This window comes from Macaca thibetana, chromosome 1 (assembly GCF_024542745.1).
Source record: "Macaca thibetana thibetana isolate TM-01 chromosome 1, ASM2454274v1, whole genome shotgun sequence".
In the NCBI taxonomy this organism is placed as follows: Eukaryota; Metazoa; Chordata; class Mammalia; order Primates; family Cercopithecidae; genus Macaca; species Macaca thibetana.
In genome coordinates this window covers 208,408,642-208,417,077 of record NC_065578.1, presented here as the reverse complement: position 1 = coordinate 208,417,077, position 8,436 = coordinate 208,408,642, and positions in this window count along the sequence as shown.

Here is an 8,436-nt window from a genome sequence, read left to right as displayed (position 1 = left end):
CGTGTTTTCACTGTGAACTCTCCTCACTGAGATTTCCCAGATGAGCCCTGTTTTGTAAGGGAGGGGAGCCAGCTAGACTGACACCTGACCTGCGGGGCCCTCCCACCCTCTCACCCACCTGGCAGAGGGGCGGAGGGCAGAGAGAATCCCACTGAGCATGAGAATCCTGGGAAGGAAGAAAGGAAGGGGGAGTGGGAGGAAGGAAGGAAGGAAGGAAGGAAGGAAGAAGAAGGAAGGAAGGAAGGAAGGAAGGAAGGAAGGAAGGAAGGAAGGAAGGAAGGAAGGAAAGGAAGGAAGGAAGGAAGGAAGGAAGGAAGGAAGGAAGGAAGGAAGGAAGGAAGGAAGGAAATTAGTCCATTTTCACACTGCTGATAAAGACATACCTAAACTGGGTAATTTATAAAGAAAGAGAGGATTTTTTTGTTTGTTTGTTTGTTTTGAGAAGGAGTTTTGCTCCGTCACCCAATCTGGAGTGCAGTGGTGTGATCTTGGCTCACTGCAACCTCCATCTCCCAGGTTCAAGCTATTCTCCTGCCTCAGCCTCTCAAGTAGCTGGGATTACAGGCACTCACCACCACACCTTGCTAATTTTTTGTATTTTTAGTAGAGATGGGGTTTCACCATGTTGGCCAGGCTGGTCTTGAACTCCTGACCTCAGGTGATCCACCCACCTCAGCCTCCCAAACTGCTGGGATTACAGGCACGAGCCACCGTGCCCTGCCAGAAAGAGAGATTTGATGGACTCACAGGTCCATGTGGCTGGGGAGGCCTCACAATCATGGCAGAAGGCAAAAGACACATCTTTCATGGTGGCAGACAAGAGAGAGAATGAGAATCAAATGAAAGGGCTTTCTCCTTATAGAACCATCAGATCTCATGACATTTATTCACTACCATGAGAACAGTATGGGAGAAACCACCCCCATGATTCAATTATCTCCCACTGGGTCCTTCCCACAATACGTGGGAATTATGGGAGCTGCATTTCAAGATGAGATTTGGGTGGGGACACAGGCAAACCATATCAGGAAGGAAGGAAGGAAGGAAGGAAGGAAGGAAGGAAGGAAGGAAGGAAGGAAGGAAGGAAGGAAGGAAGGAAGGAAGGAGGGAGGGAGGGAGGGAGGGAGGGAGGGAGGGAGGGAGGGAGGGAGGAAGGCAGGGAGGGAAAGAAAGCAGGGAGGGAGGAAAGGAGGAAAAGAAGGAGGAAGAGAGACAGGGAGGGAGGGAGGATGTGTCCGTTGTCTTCTGTGCTGTACCCAGAGTCTAGGATGGAACCTGCAGAACTAATGCTCCCTGAATACCTGCTGACTGGTGAATGAAAGGACGGAAGATTATGAAACACTGAAGCATCAGGAACAGCCATGATGATTGTTCAAAAAGTTATGTTGGCAAGTGATCACCACTTCCTCACTCCACTCTTAAGACAAAATAATAATTATTCTTAATAGGAATGATCAGTAGTTCATTAGTTTTACCAATGCATTTCACTGATGTGGTTGTTTACCAGTCGTTGTTATGCTCCACTCCTGACTCCAGGCTTACTTTTCTTCTTGTGAAAATAGATTCATTAGCAATTCTTCCAGAAAAGTGCTATGAGTGATAAACTCTTAGCCTGTGTATGTCTGAAAATGTCTTCATTACATTCCCCATTCTTGAAAGAGGGTTTAATTGTGTATAGATTTCCCAATCACAGTTAGTTGAACTAACACTTTGGTGAATTATTTTATCCCAGCGCTGATTTCTGGTACCCTTTGCTGCTCATGGAAGTCGACGGTCAGCCTGACATTATTTTTACAATAACCTGTCTTTTCTCCCTTGTAGCTTCTTAGATTTTCTCTCTATCCTGACACTCTGCAGTTCTACTATAATGTTTCTCCGTGTATAGAGATGGGGTTCATTTGTACTTATCTTGCTAGACGCCTGGTGTGCATTTTCCACTTGAGGGTTTAAAGATTCACATCTTTCACAGTTCAGCGAAATTCTTCTAAATATTGATTCTCTGCTGTTCTCTACTTCTGTAACCCCTATTAAGCACATAGCAGAGCCTTATCAACCTGTCTTCTCAAAGTTGTTGTCTATGAGCTGTGTTCTGGGTCATTTTCTTGGTAGTATAATCTAATTCATAAATTCTGTCTTCCATTGTAGGCAGTTTCACCATAGATTTACCCAATCTATGCTTTTATTATTTCAATAACCCTGTTTGTTCTGTCTGTAGTTTATCATTGGGATTTGGGATTTGGGATCCAGGATTTGGGATTTGGGATTCAGGATTCGGGATTCGGGATCTGGGATCTGGGATCCGGGATCCGGGATTCGGGATTCAGGATTCGGGATTTGGGATCTGGGATTTGGGATTTGGGATTCGGGAGTTAGGGCAGGAGTTCTTCATTATTATTTTCTTAAATCTATGTGATTCATCCATTCAACAATATTTATTATATGTCTACAAAATGCCAAGCACTATTCTGTGTTCTGGGGTCTCAGCAATAATAAAATACACAAGCGTATGTTCTCCTGACATAAAATGAGTAATTCAGTACAATATTTAAATAAAACATAGAGTACATCAGTTAATGGTAAGTGCTATGGAAAAGAATACCCCAGAGGAGGAGAATAGAGAGTGAGGATTTGTCTTGCTGATGAGGAGAAAGGAAGTCTGTGTGACTTTGGCTTTTTCATGGGGATCAAGATCACTAGGGATAAAGGCACAGTGAGCCTCTGAGCAGGGAATGGGAAGACGAGAACTGTGGAGAGGGCGGGAGGAGAGGGGAGTAGGTGTCTGACCAGGTGTGTACAGGACTCTGGGCTTCCCTCTTCACTTCTGCTGATGGACAGGCAGAGACCAATGGAAGCAAGAAATCAGGGTCAAGTGGCCAGGGGTCACTGTGCTCTCAGGCAGAGGAATTAGAGCTCTCATGCCTTTTTTTTTTCTTTATAAATAGGGTCTTACTATGTTGCCCAGGGTGGACTCCAACTCCCATGCTCAAGTGACCCTCCCACCTCAGCCTCCTGAGTAGCTGGGATCACAGGTGTTGGGCGCCACCACGCCCAACTTCCCAAGAGCCTTTTTGACTCTTGTTTTTTGGCCCATGATTTCTTATGCTTGCTTTACAGGTGTTATTACCACCTTTATCTCTGAGGAATCAAATATACTTCATTTAAGTTCAATTCAGACTTTGCTCTATTATTTGAACTGCTTCAGGAATTAATGTTCCTACTTGTTCAGTTTGTTGGCTATTTTTCATTATATTTGTTTGTTGTTCTTTAGAATTTTAATATACAGACACATCTTCAGTGAGGGGGTGGAGAGAGAGAGAGAGAGAGAGAGAGAGGAGTTTCTCCATCCGTTCTCACGTCTGCTTATTCTCAATTGCATTCACCCAAAGCAGTGGGCTCTCTGGTTCAAGACAAGGCTTATATGTATGGCTCTAACTCTTGTTTTTGGCAGTATTGCAGACCCAATGTAACAGGGGGCTTGAGCTAGCAGCTCACTCTATATTGTCTCAGGTCCCTGTGCTACCTCCAAGACACAGCTTGATGGGTGACAGGCCACTCCAGAGACATCGCAGCTTCCAGTTATTTGATGAATTAAACTCTAGGCTACTTCTGCCAAATGACAGATTCAGAGCCTGGATCCTAGAGCCCACAGGCTTAGTCCCACCTACCTCTGTGTGTTGAGATCACAAAGGCATTTTTTATGTATTATATTTGGGTCATCACTTATATCTCTGTAATATTGCTGCTATGGTTTGGATATGATTTATTTGTCCCCACCAAAACTCATGTTGAAATTTGCTCTCCTGATGTGGTGGTGTTGTGGGTGGAGCCTAGTGAGGAGTGTCTGGGTCATGAGAGCAGATCCCTCATGAATGACTTGGTGCCATTCTCATGCTAGCAAGTTCTTGCTCTGGCGAGACTGGATTGGTTCCAGCAGAAATTGATTAGCTCCTGCAAGAGCGGGTTGTTATAAAGCCAGAATGCCCCTCAGGTTGTGTTTCTTTGCATGTGTCTGCTTCCCCTTTGACTTTCTCCACCATGTTATGATGCAAACTGAAAGTTTCACCAGAAGCCAGGCCATGCCCTTGAATTTCCCAGTCTGCAGAAACATGAGCCAAATAAACCTCTTCTCTTTACAAATTACCCAGTCTCAGGTATTCTGTTATAGCAACACAAAACAGATGAAGACAACTGCTTTTATGCTCTATGTCCTAGTTAACTTTATTAACAAACAAACATGAAAAAAATATTTGTCTGAAGCATAAAAAAAAAGAAAGAGAGAAACAGAGAGAGAGAGAGAGAAGAGAGAGAGAGAGAGAGAGAGAGAGAGAGGGTCTGCTCTGTCACCCAGGCTAGAGAGCAGTGGTGCAATCATAGCTCACTGTAACCTCAAACTCCTGGGCTTAAGAGATCCTCCATCTCAGTCTCCTGAGTAGCTGGGACTACAGGAGTGCACCACTATGCCCAACTAATTAAAAAGAAAAATTTTTTTTGTAGCTACCAGGTCTCACTATGTTGCCCAAACTGTTCTTAAACTTCTGGCCTCAAGTGATCCTCCCACCTCAGCCTCCCAAAGTGCTGGGATTGCAGGCATGAGCCACTGCACCCTGCCCCTTTTCTCCTTGAAACACTGTTCTTTCAGCTTCTGTGAAGTTCTATTCTGGGTTTTTTCCCCCTACTTTGTTGGCAGGCCTTGCTGCAGTAGGTGATCCTGCCAAAGATACCTGTCTTCGTTCATTTTGTGTTGCTATGAAGGAATACCTGAAGCTGGGTACTTTATAGAGAAAAGAGGTTTATTTTGCTCTTAGTTCTGCAGGCTGTACAAGAAGCATGGCTCCAGCATGTGTTTCTGGTGAGGGCTTCAGGAAGCTTCCAATCATGGTGGAAGACAAAAGGGAGCAGGCATCACATGGTAAGAGAGGAAGGAAGAGAGGAGGACGTACCAGGTTCTTTTTCACAATCTGATCTCGCAGTATCCACTAGTGCAAGAAGTCATCCATTACCAAGAGGAGGGCACCACGCAGTTCATGAGGGATCCACCCCATGACTCAGACACCTCCTACCAGGCCCCACATCCAACACTAGGGATTGAATTTCAACATGAGATTTAGAGAAGGCAAATACCTAAACTTTAGCAGTGTCCATATCTTAATCCCATGACCCTATGAATATGTTACCTCATATGGCAAAAGAGATTTTGCAGATGTGATTATGTTGAGGATATTGGTGTTGGGGAGATTATCCTGGTTTATGTGGGTGAGTCCTTAATGTAACCACGAGTCCTTATAAGAGGGAGGCTGAGGGGGATTTGACTTCCAAAGAAAAACGTGATGTAACAACTGAGACAAGATGCTATGTTGCTGGCTGTGGAGATGGAGGAAAGGACGACGAGCCAGGGAAGACAGCTCCAGAAGCTAGACAAGCAAGGCAGCGTTTCTCTCCTGCAGCTCTGCCCACACCTAGATTTCAACCAGTGAGGCTGATTTTGAACTGCTGACCTCCAGAACTGTAAGAGAATAACTGTGTGTTATTTTAAGCACCATGTTTGTGGTGATTGGCTATAGTGCAATAGGAAATTAATACACTTGCTTAATCACCCCTTGGGCTTCTCTTCCCCTGTGAGACCTGTATTTTGGTTTTGTTTTGTTTTCTTTTTTTTTTGAGACAGGATCTCACTCTGTCCCCCAGGCTGGAATGCAGTAGCATTATCATGGCTTGGCTCACTGCAGCTTCAAACACCTGGGCTGAAGCAATCCTCCTACCTCAGCCTCTCATAGCTAGTACAACAGGCACATGTCACTAAATACGGTTTTGTGTGTGTGTGTGTTTTTTGTTTGTTTGTTTGTTTGTTTTTTTAAAGTAGAGATGGGGTCTCCCTTTGTTGCCCAGGCTGGTCTCAAACTCCTGAACTCAAACCATCCTCCCACCTCAGCTTCCCAAAGGGCTGGGATTACAGGCATGAACCACTGCACCCAGCCAAGACCTTGAAATTCTGAAATGCTGCAGGGCTCAGTCCCGAGCCAGCATCTCCTTTCTTGCCACACTTCTAGCTACACGCTCCTCCCTGGTGGTCTCGTTTACTCCTATTCCCTTAAATACCATTTCCATTTTGATGGTTCCCAAATTCTTCTCCTCAGTTCAGATCATTCCTCTAAGGGCCAGATGGATATACCCAACAGCTTTCTTTACCTCTCCATTTGGATAGAATATGCAAAAAAGAACTCTTTGCATTCCCATCTTGCAAACCTATTCCTCCCTTGTCTTCCCCCCTCAATAAATGGTACTTCTCTCCATCCAGTGAGTTACTGAAGTCAAAATCTAGGTAACATCTTTGATTCCTCCCTCCCCTCATCTTACCCACCCCAGCACCCACCATTTGTATGTCCTGCCAATTCCATGCCCAAAATGTATTCAGACCTCACCCACTCCTTCCACCCCGTGGCCACCACCAGGCCCATGCCTCCATTATCCATTACCTCTCACTGATGCAATAAGCTCCTGTTACTACCCTTTTACTTATTTTTGAGACAGGGTCTTGCTCTGTCGCCCAGACTGGTGTGCAGTGGCACTCTCATAGCTTCCTGCAGCCTCAAACTCCTGGGCTCAAGCAATCCCTCCACCTTAGGCCCTGAATAGCTGGGACTATAGGCATGAGCCACCGTACTCAGCTTCCTGTTGCTATTCTTGCCCTCAGACTCTGATTTTCACACACTATCCAGAGTGATCTTTTAAAAGTACAAATCAAGGCTGGGCATGGTGGCCCACACCTGTAATCCCAGCACTTTGGTAGGTCAAGGAAGGGAGATCACTTAAGGCCAGGAGTTTGTGACCAGCCTGGGCAATGTGATGAAATCCTGTCTCTAAAAAAAATAAAAAGTTAGCCAGATGTGGCCAGGTGTGGTGGCTCATGCCTGTAATCCCAGCACTTTGGGAGGCCGAGGTGGCAGAAGGGGGCCGAGGTCAGGAGTTCAAGACCAGCCCGGCCAACATTTACCGTAAAACCCTGTCTCTACTAAAAATACAAAGAATTATCCAGGCATGGTTGTGCACGCCTGTAGTCCTAGCTACTTGGGAGGCGGAGGCAGGAGAATCGCTTGAACGGGGAGATGGAGGTTGCAGCGAGCCAATATCATACCACTGCACTCCAGCCTGGGCAACAGAGCAAGACTCCGTCTCAAAAATAAAAAGAAAGAAAAAATAAAATTAGCTGGATGCAATGGTGACTACGCCTGTAGCCCCAGCTACTACAGAGGCTGAAGTGGGAGGACTGCATGAGCCCAGGAGGTGGAGGCTGCAGTGAGCTATGACTGTGCCACTACACTTAGAAACTCTGTCTCTAAAAAATAAAAAATAAATAAAAAATAAAAATTCAAATCAAATTATGGCCTCACTGCTTTCAAACCCTTCTTGGCTTCCCTTTGTGCTCAGCGTGAAATGAAATTTCCCACCCTGTTCTCCGAGGCCTGCCCAGTCTGGCCTCTCCATCAGCTCTGACTCATCCTTTGCTACCCCTGCCCTTGCTCCAGGTTCTCTGAGACTAGGATTGTTTCTAGAATGTGCTAGACTGTTCCTCTACCTGTCATTCCTGATGCTGTCTCGTCCAGACTGCGCATGGCTGGCTCCAGCGCTTCCTTCCCTCATGGCGTCGTGAATGTCCCCTCCTCAGAGACGCCTCCCCAGCCACTCTCAGGAACTTGGTCTCTCCACATCCTGTGCACCTCCTTCCTAGAACTGATCACAATCCTGACTTTTTCTTATTGTCTGTTCTTTCTCTGCAATGAAAGTTCTATTAAGCCTAGTACTCATTAGTTGCTTTTCCTGATCTTCTCCCTCCTCCCACCCTCCACCCTCTGATAGGTCCCAGTGTGTGTTGTTCCCCTGTATGTGTCCATGTGTTCTCATCATTTAGCTCCCACTTACAAGTGAGAACATGCAGTATTTTATTTTCTATTCCTGTGTTAGTTTGCTAAGGATACTGGCCTCCAGCTCCTTCCATATTCCTGCAAAAGACATGATCTCATTTTTTGTTACGGCTGCATAGTATTCCATGGTGTATATGTACCACATTTTCTTTATCCAGTCTGCCATGGATGGACATTTAGGTTGATTCTATGTTTTTGCTCTTATGAATAGAAAATATTCTTTAAAAAATACCCTCACCCCTTCTCATGGCCTCCAGTGCCCATGTGATCTGGCCCCTGCTCCCTTGCTGACCGCATGTCAATCATTCGCCCTGCTCCCTAATTTCCACACACCATGGCTTTTCTATTCCTTGAACATAACCAAATTTTCACTCACTCCAAAACATTTTTCTTGTTGTTTCCCCTGCTTTGGACATTCTTCCCCAGATTTTGATAATTCTATTTCTTCATCATTCGGATCTCATCCAAATGTCACTTCTTAGCGAGTTTTGCTTCTGGAAATGGTTCTCAAACTCAG